This window comes from Dermacentor andersoni, chromosome 10 (genome assembly GCF_023375885.2).
Source record: "Dermacentor andersoni chromosome 10, qqDerAnde1_hic_scaffold, whole genome shotgun sequence".
NCBI classification, from domain to species: domain Eukaryota; kingdom Metazoa; phylum Arthropoda; class Arachnida; order Ixodida; family Ixodidae; genus Dermacentor; species Dermacentor andersoni.
Genome location: NC_092823.1, coordinates 37710939 through 37725724, shown reverse-complemented (window position 1 = coordinate 37725724; position 14786 = coordinate 37710939). Strand labels below are relative to the sequence as shown.

The window sequence follows — 14786 nt, the reverse complement described above, 5'->3', positions numbered from 1 at the left end:
GTTCAAGCTTCAGTTCAACACGACGCAGCCGTGATCCGACGCCAAGACCCAACTGCAACGCCAGACAAAGAACCACCGACCTCGACGTGCTTCTCGACGGCCACGCAGTTACCGCCTTAGTGGACACAGGGGCTGATTACTCCGTCATGAGTGGACACATCACCGCCCAGTTGAAGAAGGTTAAGACTGCATGGGAAGGCCCTCAAATTCGCACCGCTGGAGGACACCTCATCACGCCAACTGGAATCTGCACGGCAAGAATAACCATTCATGACCGGACTTACCCTGCCACTTTCGTTATCCTCCAACAGTGTTCACGAGACGTCATTCTCGGTATGGACTTCCTAAACCAACACGGCGCAATCATCGACCTGAAGTCACAGTCAATAACGCTGTCGGAAGATAAAGCGATACCGCCGGAGAGCCCTCGTAGTCACCACGCCTTGAGTGTGCTCGAAGATCAAGTGAGCATCCCGCCTCGCTCCAGCATTGTTATTTTGGTCGGCACCGAAACACCCGCTGACGTAGAAGGCGTCATCGAAGGCGACCAACGTCTACTGCTGGACCGTGAAATTTGCGTCGCAAGAGGGATCGCTCGACTGCACGGAGGAAACACAAAGGTGTTGCTGACAAACTTCAGCCAGGAGTTCAAGCACATCAACAAGGGCACGACGATCGCATACATCGAGGAAATTCAGGAAACCAGCGATGCGTTTGTCCTCTCGGATTCTGTCGCATCTACCCCGACGACCGTAGTTCCCGAGCCAGACTTCGACATAAATCCAAGTCTCCCCGCGATTAAGCAGCAACAGCTCAGAAGTCTGCTTCGACGATACAAAGGCTGTTTTTCGACGTCATCGAGGATTCGACAAACACCAGTCGCAAAGCATCGCATAATAACCGAAGAGTGCGCTCGACCACTACGCCAGAGCCCTTACCGAGTTTCGACGCGGGAACGTGAAGCTATAAGAGAACAAGTCGAGGAAATGCTGCGTGACGACATCATCCAGCCGTCGAAAAGCCCGTGGGCATCCCCTGTTGTCCTGGTAAAGAAAAAGGACGGAACCCTACGTTTCTGTGTCGATTATCGTCGACTGAACAAGATCACGAAGAAGGATGTATACCCCCTCCCACGGATAGACGACGCATTGGATCGGCTCTGCAACGCTAAATACTTCTCGTCGATGGACCTCAAGTCTGGCTATTGGCAAATAGAAGTCGACGAAAGAGATCGCGAAAAGACCGCCTTCATCACCCCAGACGGCCTCTACGAGTTCAAGGTTATGCCATTTGGACTGTGCTCGGCGCCTGCAACGTTCCAGCGCGTGATGGACACGGTTTTAGCAGGATTCAAGTGGCAGACCTGTCTCGTTTACTTAGATGACGTCGTTGTCTTCGCCGAAAATTTCGACGATCACCTTAGGCGGCTCGCAACAGTACTCGAGGCCATCAAGTCATCAGGGCTCACTCTGAAGCCAGAAAAGTGCCGCTTCGCCTACGATGAGCTTCTGTTCCTAGGCCACGTCATCAGCAAGTCTGGAGTCCGCCCCGACCCGCAGAAGACAGCTGCCATCGCAAAGTTTCCGCAGCCCACCGACAAGAAGGCAGTGCGTAGATTTCTTGGCATGTGTGCCTACTACAGGCGATTTGTCAAGGACTTTTAACGCATCGCTGAGCCGCTGACACAGCTAACTAAATGTGACATCGAGTTCAAGTGGGAAACGCAGCAGGCCGACGCATTTGAAGAACTCAAACGACGCATGCAGTCGCCGCCCGTACTTGCGCACTTCGACGAGCTCGCCGATACCGAAATCCACACTGACGCCAGTAGCCTAGGCCTCGGTGCCGTCCTAGTCCAGAGAAAAGATGGACATGAACACGTGATAGCTTACGCTAGCCGGTCGTTGTCAAAAGCGGAAGGCAATTATTCCACAACGGAAAAGGAATGCCTCGCCATCGTTTGGGCTACAGCGAAATTTCGCCCCTACCTATATGGCAGGCCATTCAGAGTGGTCAGCGACCATCACGCGTTGTGTTGGCTAGCTAACTTAAAGGACCCTTCAGGACGGCTGGCACGGTGGAGCCTCAGACTACAAGAATACGACATCACTGTAACATACAAGTCCGGACGAAAACACTCAGATGCCGATTGCCTATCACGCGCCCCCATTGACCCGCCGCCGCAAGATAACGAGGATGACGACGCCTTCCTTGGAATAATAAGCGCGGAAGACTTCGCCGATCAACAACGAGGGGACCCGGAGCTAAAAGCCCTTGTCGAGTATTTGGAAGGGCACACCGACGTTGTCCCTAGGGCATTTAAGCGTGGATTATCTTCGTTCACGCTTCAAAACAACCTACTCGTGAAGAAAAACTTCTCACCAGTCCGCGCCAACTACCTTCTTGTTGTTCCGTCGGCGCTGCGTCCAGAAGTACTGCACGCCTTACACGACGATCCAACTGCTGGGCACCTCGGATTCTCCCGGACGCTGTCGAGGATACATGAAAGGTATTACTGGCCGCATCTGACCGCCGACGTCGCCCGTTACGTCAAGACATGCCGAGACTGTCAACGACGCAAGACACCACCGACAAGGCCAGCAGGGTTACTACAGCCGATCGAACCTCCTCGTCGACCATTCGAGCAGATTGGGATGGATTTGTTGGGGCCGTTTCCGACGTCAACATCCGGGAATAAGTGGATCGTCGTGGCGACGGACTATCTCACCCGCTTCGCTGAAACAAAAGCTCTACCGAAAGGCAGCGCAGCCGAGGTGGCGAAATTTTTCGTCGAGAACATTCTGCTGCGACATGGCGCCCCAGAAGTCCTCATCACCGACAGAGGAACGGCTTTTACAGCAGAGCTAACCCAAGCCATTCTGCAATATAGCCAGACAAGCCACAGGAAGACAACTGCCTACCATCCGCAAACGAATGGTCTCACGGAGCGCCTGAATAAGACCCTCGCCGACATGCTAGCGATGTACGTCGACGTTGAGCACAAGACGTGGGACGCGGTCCTGCCGTATGTAACATTCGCTTACAACACGGCGGTGCAAGAAACAACACAGATCACGCCATTTAAGCTGGTCTACGGCAGAAACCCGACGACGACGCTCGACGCCATGCTGCCCCACGTCACTGACGAGGACAATCTTGACGTCGCTATCTATCTCCAGCGAGCCGAAGAAGCCCGCCAGCTCGCCCGCCTGCGGATCAAGAACCAGCAGAGGACCGACAGCCGACACTACAACCTCCGGCGACGCTTCGTCGAGTACCAGCCCGGCGACCGTGTTTGGGTATGGACCCCGATACGCCGACGAGGACTCAGTGAGAAGCTACTGCGACGCTATTTCGGACCCTACAAGGTCATCCGACGTATTGGCGCTCTGGACTATGAGGTCGCGCCAGACGGCATTTCGCATTCACAGCGGCGCCGCGCACGATCTGAAGTGGTCCACGTGGTGCGCCTTAAACCCTTTTACGGACGCTGACGAGCTTCGTTATTTTTGTTGTTTTCTTTGCTACGAGTGCTTTTGTTTATTACTTTTGTTTGGTTGCAGCATCGGGTCGATGCTTTTTTAAGAGGGGGGTATTGACACGTGTACTTATCTTTATCGGGCGACCACGCTTCGCCGCCTAACAAATGCTATCACACAGCGCGGGACGTGCCTGCATGTATCCGAAGTTTCTGGAAAGTTATCGATGCTTCTATCCGCGGTCTATTGTCGCCGAACCTTGTGTTATCTGATTTCATCGCCTGACGAGAATGGTGTAGAACTTTGTGGAAGGCACGTGGGTCCGAACGATTAGTCTGGAACATTCGACGACTGCTCTATAAAATCCGACGCGCTTGACCCGCTGATCAGATTTACGACGATCGCCGACTGTGTTCGCCGCTCTCGTTGTGCTTTAAGTGTAGCCTGTTTTGTGGGCACAGGTTCGCCCAATAAAAGCTAGTTTTTGCCTTTCACAGTTTCGCTACTGTGTTTTTCGACGTCACGACCACGTGACAGTATTCTAGGTTTTCTCAAACGTCACCTTCGTAACGCACTCGAACACGTCAAAGTACTAGCCTATAAGTCACTTATCCGTTAAATAATAGAGCATGCGTCAGCCATATGGTCCCCGCATGAAGTATGCCTCGTAGATGACCTTGAAGCGGTACAAAATCGTGCCGGTATATTCATTCACTCATCCTATTCTCGTGGAGTCAGTGTTACCGCCCTGAAAGCGTAATCTGGGCTGCAAACTTTATCCCTCCGCCGCCGCATAGCAATACTTTGTCTATTCCATAAGCTTTACTATTCATCACTTAACAGTGCTCCTTACATCACACCGCCCACATAGATATCTCCTCGCACTCGTCACCAACTGCAAGTTTCCCGTACACGTGTGAGAACTGTTAATTTTTTAGCATCTTTTCTTTCCTCGTGCAGCCAAAGATTGGAACGGCCTTCCTCACAATGCTTTAACCTGACCATCATCTTTTTCTGCCAATGTGACTAAGTACCTGTTGTGGCAAATTTGAATGTTTTATTTCATTTTTATGTACACCCACCCCTTTTGTATTACCCCCTAGGGGAGTCTCTAAGGTAAATAAATGAAATGAAGTGAAACAAAGGCTGCTGTCATCCTCTACTTACATATGTTTTCCCACAGATTAACAAAGACTGCTGGAAGGAGCATCATCAACGTTGTTCTTTTGGCGCCTAATAACTTGGTGAGCTTGCGTAGTAACACAAGGCCAGAAAGAATCACAGGTACCGCATGCGAAAAGAAACATAAAAACTAATTAATTTATTGTATCTCGGGTGTGGCATACCGCATTCCTGTCGCGTGTGGATGATCCAACATTGGTCAAAGTGGTAGAGCCATAAATTATAGGCTAGGACGCGGCTGCGGACGGCTTTCTTGCCATCCATCGCCAAAGGTACAAATGCAAGCCCAGATCAGCATGAGTAGAAGCAGGCGTGAGATGACGCACTTGATAATAGAAGCTAGACACCTGTCAACACTTGGTGACGATGCGTCAGTAAGCCTTCCATTTCATTATCCACAAAAGAGCTCGATTATCTTTGCTCGCGTTGAACGTGCACGTCTGTCAGTGCCTGCACGTGGTTCCCTTTTTTTTTTCTCATGTTTACCGAGCCTTTACACGTACTGCATGACGTTTCGAGGGTATATGTAGCGAGAACTAGAAATAAATGTATTGTTAGCGCTTTGTGTGTCAAATGTGCCTTTCTGTTTTCCTTGTCGTTGAACTTGTGCTACAACAAAATAAGATATGCTGTACCAACAAGCCCCTATAGCTATCCTCATTGGTTTCAATGCAGAAGAGCAGATATAAAATGAACGCAGGATGCGGAACTCATACATATCTTAGATTTTAATTATTCTGTGAGTGTGAAAGTATGTGGAGGTTGGAGATAAATAGCCAATGTTGGCAATGTGACAGACGGCTTTCTTCTGCAAAAGCAGTATCGTATTTATATTAAGCTGAGTTGTACTATGCCAAACCAAACAGCAATAGTTCTTGTTAATTTTCTTGTTAATTTTGATACTCGTTCTGTCGAAGAAAATTGGCTACTGTTCAAAATGAAGGTACACCAACTATCAGACAAATATATTGCTAAGTGCTTCGTCACCTCTAACCCTCAAGCACCCTGGCACAATTCATACATCAGGCGACTATCTAACAAAACGAAACGTTTGTTCCGCCTTGCCAAACTGTCACCTTCTCTTGAGCGATGGTCGACATACCAGACTGCTTCCGACACATACGTGAAAACCCTGAAACTTGCAAAGAATAACTTCTTGTCTTCTACTTTACCATCTATATTGAAAAAAAATGTTAAAAAGTTCTGGTGCATTACACACCCTGAACACGACCCTTTAATTACATTGCAAGATACCACCCGCAACTTAATCCCAAATAATCTTTGTGCTACTACACTGAATAGAACATTCACTGAAAGCTTTTCCTCAAGCTCGACAGCTGATCTTCCAGATATGTCGCACCACAGATTTTCCATTATGTCACCAATAACTATTGATGCTGCTGGCATTGCTAAATTAATTGAGTCTTTAAAGCAGGATTCCTCTTCGGGGTGTGATGAAATTAGTTCTAAATTACTAAAAAGTAGATGCGCTTATAGTTCAATTAAACTACCAAAACTGTTCCAGCAGTCGCTCAATTCATCAAGCCTCCCTAACGACTGGAAAATCGAGAAGGTGGTCCCACTTCACAAATCCGGTAAGAAGCACTCGCCTCAAAATTATCGTCCCATTTCACTCACTAGCATATGCTGCAAATTACTAGAACATATAATTTTTAAAAACATTGCCACCTTTCTTGATGACAACTCTTTTTTTCGCTTCTACGAAACACAGTTACTGTCATTCACCGACAAATTACATTGCATTCTTGACAGATCAACTTGCGCCAATTGCATGTTGCAATTGCACTTCTCGGAAGGATTTGATAAAGTGTGCCATCAATTGTTGCTTTATAATTTAAGTCATCTTAATCTTGATCCACATGTCTTTAGATGGATGGAACCTTTCCTTCTTAACTGCTGGCAGTTTGTTTTCACTAACGGCACAACCTCACCGCTTACTAACGTGCTATCTGGTGTACCACAAGGATCCGTCCTAGACCACTCCTACATTTAATTTACTTTAATTACCTTCCGTCCATCATATCTTCTGCCATCCACCTTTTTGCTGACAACTGTGTAATTTTCCAAGAAATAAGTAACTTCGACGACATTAATACTCTCCAGACCGATCTCAATTTAGTCTCTAACCGGTGTAGAACATGAACAATGGAATTGAATATTACCAAATGTAAGTTCATGCACGTTTCTCGCTGCTCTAGCATTTCCTCTTCGTATTGTCTCAATGGCATTCCTCTTATTTCGTTGCATTATACAAACACCTAGGAGTACATATAACACAAAACTTACCATGGAATGCCCTTTCTGAATATGTAACAAATAACGCTAATCACATGTCAGGGTATTTACGTCACAACTTCTCTGCTGATCCATCGTCCTTAAAACTCCTACTTTAAAAGACACTAATGCGACCTAAATTTGAATACGCATCATCCATATGGGACCCTGCGCATGAAAATTTCGTATTGTCTCGAACTGACCCAAAATACCTGCGTTCGCTTCATATTTTCAAATTATAATCGTACCCCAAATGTCACAGCCATGAAAACTAACCCTTCCCTCCCACCTTTAAGATCTCGCCGGAAAATCAGTCGCCTAACTCTATTCTACAAGGTATATCATCCCGTCATGCTACACGAAGATTTTATTTCTCCACCGGAACACATCTCCTGTTGCATTGATTGTTGGCACAAGGGTGGTATCAAAAAATACAATACTAAAGCTTGTTTTCAGTCTTACCTTCCCCAGACATCTGTCGAATGGAACTGCCTCCCTCCGGATATTGCAGCCATTGAAGATAATCAATGACCTCGCAATGCACTAACAACCTTTGTTTATTTTGGAGAATGTTGAATTTGTGTTTTGCAAAATTCACTGTATTCTATTAATTGTCTTTGTATCCTACATTACCCACTCCCCTCTGTAATGCCTTTGGCCCTTAGGGTATAATAAATAAATAAATGAATAAATAAATAAACCTTCGGCTCCGATCTTTTTTCTTTTTTACTTTCTTAGATTGTAGTCCAAAGTTTGACAAAAACTCATCAGGTGAGGGCGATACATTGTCAAATAAACTAGCACTTGCTTAAGACTCAAAAGGAAATAAAACATAAAATGATGTTAAGAGACTGCTATGGCTCCCTTGTTCACAATGAAGATGAAGAGTGTAGGAGGGGGTGATTATGCGTTAGGTGGTGCAGAGTGCGCATCTATATCTCGGGGAGATTACTCCGTGTCCTGATAATCGCATTTTATTTATTTATTTATTGGTTTATTTATTTATTAATCGATGGGTTGTGCCACCAAGCTCTTGCTGTTATATTGCCTAATGTCCTACCTAGGTTAAACAATAAAAGAACGGAAAAAAAAAACTTTGAACTGACACAGGCAAATTTTCTGATTCCCTATTGCGAACTGTGCTTTTGTACGCCTCTGTTTTTTGTCGTTTCCCTACTTTTATTCCACCAATCCTCCAATCGCCTCCAATCGAACGTTGGGGAGAATACTATAACGTCATCCAAGTAGCACAGGCACGTGGGCTATTTGAAACTGTGAAGAAGGGAGTCCATCATGCGTTCAAAAGTGGCAGGAGCATTACATAGACCGAACGGCATCACTTTGAATTGATAAAGACTGTCTGGTGTTACAAAAGCAGTCTTCTCGCAGTCGAGATCCTCCACGGCAATCTGCCAGTAGCCGGAGCGAAGGTCAATAGAGGAGAAGTAGCAAGCACCGTGGCAGTCAAGGGCGTCATCAATCCGAGGTGGGGGATACATGTCCTTTGTGGTAACCCTGTTAAGGTGCTGATAATCCACGCAAAAGCGCCATGACCCATTCTTCTTTTTTACCAATACAATGGGTGACGCCCATGGACTACATGATGGTTCAATAATGTTTTTGGCAAGCATTTTGCGAACTTCTGCGTGAATAACTTGACGCTCAGCTGGTGACACTCGATACGGGCGGCGATGAATAGGAGGGGCATCGCCGATATTAATGCAATGTTTAACAGCTGTAGCTTGGGTCAAAGGACGATCGTTAAAGTAAAGAATATCGTGGTAGGAAAACAGAACGTGGTAGAGCTCAGGAGCGTGTTCGGACGGCGTGTCGGGCGCAATCATCTTCTGTAAGTCGGCGATGGTACAAGTTGCTGACTGTGATGGTAGAGGAGGATCGGCTGAATTATCGTCTACGGCAATAGATGCTCCCGAGTGATCCTTGAATGAGCAAAGCTGGGTCAGAGACATCCCGCGTGGCAGCACTTGTGTCATCAAGCCAAAATTGACCACTAGCATGCAGACGCAATTCGCCGTAATAGATAAAACTGTATGAGGTACTGTGATCCCGTGTGTAAGGAGGACGTCTTGTATAGGAGCCGCGATGTAGTGACCGTCGGGTACTGGTGGGGATGACACTAAGTCAACATAAGTCAGTGCCGAAGGTGGCAAGCGAACGAAGTCGACAGAACTGAGGCGACTGGGGTGTGGTTCAGCAGGATCCAGAACAGGCAGGTCAAGGCGGAGAGTACTGGCGGAACAATCGATGAGAGCAGAATGTGCGGAGAGGAAGTCTAAGCCGAGGATGATGTCGTGGGGACAGTGGGCGATGACTGTGAATAGCACGATAGTGGAGCGATCAGCGAAGGAGACGCGGGCGGCACACATACCAATTACAGGGGCTGTTCCACCATAAGCGACACGGACAAGAGGCATCGTGGCGGGCGTGATTATTTCCTTCAGCCTGTTACAAAGGTCAGTGCTCATTACCGAGAAATGCGCCCCAGTGTATATAAGAGCAGACACAGAAACACCGTCGACTTGCACGTCAAGAAGGTTCAGATGAGTGGAAAACGCCAAGTAGAGGATTTGGCGGCGTAGGGAGCAATGCAGCGTCACCTCGAGGTGCTGCATCGTCTAGTTTTCCAGCTGGGAGCGGCGTCCGAAGGGAGTCGGCGAAAAGGAGCTACGGGGCTGGGGAGAGCGAGATTGTCGTCGTTGGGGCGAAGGCGAACGAGAATAGGGGCGGTTCGGTGCAGGAGAATCAGTGGCAGCATTATCGGAGCGTACGACATAGGCACGACAAGGGCCACCTGAGGTGCGAGAGTAGTCAGTATAAGTAGACCAGGTCGGGGAACTCCAGCGACTGCGACAGTGCCAATAAATGTGCCCGAATCGACGGCAGTGAAAACAAATGAGCTTGTTGTCAGCAGTGCGCCATTCACATGGGTTGCAGAAATGTGGTGGGTAATAAGATGCGGGACGGGGCGGAATCGATAAAGCCGGGTGGTTATCAGGGCGATGGGCCGAGCAGATGGTGTGAAGACCCATGTTTGCGAATTCCTGGCGGACAACTGCTTGGATCAGGGAAACCGTGACTGCATGTGCGTTGGAGGGGCTGGAGTCGAAAGCAGCCGGACAGGTGGCCTCGATCTCACGCCAGACGATCCGGGTAACATGGCCAGTGTTGTTGGGACGAGGAGCGTCGGCAAAGGAAGATGTCGCTGGGGTGTTGGGCAGATGGGCAAACTGCTGGTCAATACGTCGGCTTTTAGCGAGTTCCAGGCGGTACTCTTTTATAACTGCATCCACCGTCGCCACGTTGTTGAAAACGAGCAAGTTGAAGGCGTCATCGGCAATGCCTTTGAGGATGTGGGAGACCTTGTCAAACTCAGTCATGTGTGCGTCAACTTTGCGGCACAAAGCCAAGACGTGCTGAATGTACGTGACGTAGGGCTCCATTGACATCTGCAAGCGGCCGGATAACGCCTTCTGCACGGCAAGTTGGTGACCGTGTGTGTTGCCGAACAAGTCTCGGAGCTTTTGCTTAAGCGAATCCCAACTGGTGACCTCATCTTCGTGTGTCTGAAACCAAATTGGAGATGTGCCACCGAGGTAAAATACTACGTTGGCGAGCATGATAGCAGGGTTACAGCAGTTATTGCGGCTGACGTGTTCGTACAGGCTGATCCAGTCATTGACGTCTTCCCCATCTTTGCCCGAGAATACGCCAGGATCACGGGGAGCAGGGAGAGTGATGTAGGTCGTCGAAGGGGCAGCAGGTGTCGGAACCGGCGGAGTCGGGTTGTCGCCGCCGGGAGCCATGAAGGAAGGCTCGACGTACCGTCCACTGCGAAGCTCTGTGACGAGGTACAGGGAGCGTCCACCTCCACCAGATGTGTTACGTAGGGAGACGCAGACAAAAAGCTACATACAAGTATATTTACAAGGGAATACACCACACTTCACCAAGAGGCAACCGCCCGCGCTAGCCTCCAATCGTCGTCGTCGTCTTCTCACTGCTCGCCTCTTCGTCATTATAAACACTGTTCCATAGCAATATGAACTTTCTCCTCGCTCCTCATCCCTTTCCATTCAATGCAAACGGTATTTTCTAGGTAAATCTCTCACAAAAGCTCTAGACAATCGTCACCTAAGCCTTCTCCTTCCAGAATATCCCACGAAATGTTGCGGTCTACATTGTCAGAGACTCCTGTAATGTCTAAAAAGGCCACATATAACAGTCTGCTTCCTACTTTTGATATTTCAATACAATGAGTAAGAACAAATAAGGTATCAGCTAAACGCCTACCTATTCTGAAGCCATACTGAAGTTCTCCTAAAATGCCATCATTCTCTGCCCATGCTTGAAGCTTTAATTTGATTGCCTGCATTGCTAGCCTGTATATTACCGATGTAATGGCAATATGGATGAATGGATGTTATGAGCGTCCTCTTTGGAAAGGGGCGGTGGGTTGCGCCACCAAGCTCTTGCTATCATACTGCCTAATGTCCTACTTAGGTTAAATAATAAAAAAAGAAACAAAAAATACCCTATGAACTACCACACCCAAATTTTCTGATCCCCTATGGCGAACTGTGCTTTTGTACGTCTCCGTCTTTTGTTGCTTCCCTACTTTACTTCCACCAATCCTCCAATCGCCTCTTACTAATGCCTATTGCGGACATGTTTACCACTGCTCCTGCTGAACCCAAGGGCTTCAAGGAGGCCAGTGGTGCCTAAATCGACCAATGGGTAGACGTCTTCACATTCTAATAAAACATGCTCCATAGTCTTGTCTCCATAGTCTTGCATTCTATGCAGTTATGACGTTGAGGTGGCGCACATGCCCGTGCGTAAGCTGAGGCAAGCACTCGTTGGCGGTAAGGACAGTCTTCCAAGAGAATCGTTTTCTGGCGTAGTCTATAAGATACCCTGCGCAGATTGCGACTACACATACATTGGTGAATCGGGCAACTTCAAACAGAGACTGAGGCAGCATCAGAAAGATGTCGAAAAGAAACGCACAGTGTTGAATGCCCTTGCCGAGCACACGGATGCAACAGGCCACAAGATTGACTAGAATCGCTCGAGAGTTATCGACCAAGAAAGAAACCTGCAATCACGGCTCTATCTGGAATCGCTGGAGATACAAAAAACACGTCACATGCTCAATCAAAATGAGGGAACCCCCCCAACCCCGTCATACGCGCGCTGCTTACGTCACGTTCTGAAGTATACATAAGCTTCCATGAACCTTCAGTTTGCACCGTCATCGCCCGCGCTGCGTGGGCGAATCTACCTTGCGATGACGGTGCAAACTGCTGCACGCGCACCGCTGTTCGCGCCGACAGCACTTGTGCTTTCGGCGATCTGTGCGACAAGACTCGCCGAACTCGACTCGCCGAACTATCTTTTTCTTCTTTCTTTCTTCTTTATTGATACTGTCAGCCCTTTCTTTAGGGCCATTACAGGAGTGGGGAAAAAATAATAAAACAAGCAATGTCAACACATCTGATTCAGGCAGGGCGTACAATACATCTGAATACAACGTACGTAAAACAAATTGAATTGCATATACATTGGAATAGGGCAAGCAGAGAAAACCAATCAATGTACCTTGAGGCATGTAAAATAAGAACAACATACACAGATAATAACAAAATCATAAAATCAGACGATTCAGAAAGTCAGATAATTAATGCACCGCGCTCTCAGAATAAATAATGGAATGCAAATTACTCAGAAAACAATTTGAAGAGGTAGACTGAACTACGAAATCAGGAAGCATGTTCCACTCTTTTATCGTTCTGGGAAAGAAGCTATATTTAAATGTGTCATTACGGATTACCGGAGGGGGAATATAGATGCTGTGGCGATGTCTAAAAGATTCATTAGTAGAAATTTCGAAATAGTTCGTTCTATTAATTTTTATTTCATTATGAGTAATAAGGAACAGGAACTTCAGCCTATCATACTTAATGTTTAATTCTAAATTGGGAAGATTTGCAAGCTGACATAGTTTTGAAGGGGAGTGAAGTGGACCATATTTGTTGAAGATGAATCAAGAAGCTAACCTCTGAATCCTTTCCAGTTTCTTACAGTTTTTCTCTGTGTAAGGATCCCAGACAATTTTTGCGTACTCAATGATTGGTCTGACCAGTGTTCTATAGGCCAAGTTTTTGACTTCAGAGGTTGCTGTGTGTAAATTTCGTCTTAGGCTCCAAAGCGCATTATTCGCCTTCTTACTTACTTCCTCTACATGCCTATTCCAGCTTAAGTCACTTCTAAATAATAAACCCAAATATTTGTGCTCCTCTACCTCTTTAAGCTTGTTGCCATGTATACTATAAGGAAATTGCAGGATCTTCTTTTTTCTTGTAATAGACATGCCTACTGATTTAGTTGGATTTATAACCATTTGCCAGTCAGAACGCCATTTCATAATGTTATCAAGGTTGCATTGCAATTTAATTTGGTCACTGGAAGATTCTATATTATTATAAACAACACAGTCGTCAGCGAATAGTCTTATTGGAACAGAAATGTGGTGTGTCAGGTCATTAATGAAAATAAGAAATAGAAGAGGTCCTAGGACACTTCCCTGAGGTACTCCAGATAACACCGGTTGAAGACTGGACCTATGCGCGTTTATTTGAACATACTGCTGACGGCAGTGTGAGTACGATGTAAACCACTTTGTGAGGTTAGGATTCTTAAACACAGTATTAATTTTGAACAAAAGTTTGAAGTGGGAAACTTTATCGAATGCTTTGGCAAATTCCAAATAAATGAGCTCCATCTGTCGACGGGAATTTATCAATTGTGAAGTGTCATGAACCAATTCAACTAATTCAGTGATCGTAGATAGTCCTTTACAGAATCTGTGCAGCACAGGGGATAACAAGTTATACATTTCAAGGTATTGTGACAAGTGTTTAGATATGATATGTTCCAGAAGTTTAGAGCATGTACTTGTGAGGGAAATTGGACGGTAATTGCTAATGTCTGAAGTGTTCCCAGTTTTACGAACTGGTATTATTCTCACTAGTTTCCATGCGGTAGGGAAGGACCCATTCAATACTGAGGAATTAAATATTTTTGTAAGGAACTTAGACACCCATTCAGCATACCTCACTAAGAATTCATTGGGAATATCGTCTGGCCCAGGGCTCTTTTTAGTGTTTATATTGAGCAAAAGGTTTAGAACACCTTCCTCAGTTATCTCAATATTTGAAATGGGAGGGCGGGCAGAGAATTCACATACGCTAGGCACTGCATCATCATCCTTTGTATAAACCGACGAAAAGAAAAGATTAAATTGATCAGCCCTTTCAGCATCGTGAATTTCGGGATTAGTACAGCACTGCTTATTGGGCGGATTTACATATACCCAAAACTCAGCCGGTGCTTCTGAGAGGAACTTCTTCAATGTTACATTGTAAAATTGGTCTTTCGCCTCCTTAATTAGCCTCGTGAATGCAATCGTCGCAACGAGAACAGCACCACACAAATGAAAAGGTGCCCGGCGACTTCTGCAATGTCACTGTGCTTGTGCATGGAGAATATGTAATGCCAACGAGGAATCTACCATGCGAGTGTTTGCCAAGAGGGGGCTGGCTGAAAAGCTGGGTAACGGCTTTAGTAAGTTTGAGGCCGCTGTCATCGCTGCTAAGCCGCCGCGGCATCAAGCGAAAATAACACTTTTGTCGCACGAAGTGTCTTCCTCTTTCATCGCACTCTCTTTGAGTTCCGTTTATGACAGGTAAGTGGCCGATCTCGTTCTATTTCAGTTAAGCAGTACTACCATTTAGTATGTACTTTTTCCGA

General features: G+C 46.7%; 1 protein-coding gene across 3 annotated transcripts in view; it reads right to left on the bottom strand.

Annotated features, from left to right (window-relative positions):
• Positions 1–14786, bottom strand: part of RhoGAP68F (Rho GTPase activating protein at 68F) — a 229681-nt gene that overhangs the window by 65613 nt on the left and 149282 nt on the right. The window lies entirely within an intron of this gene.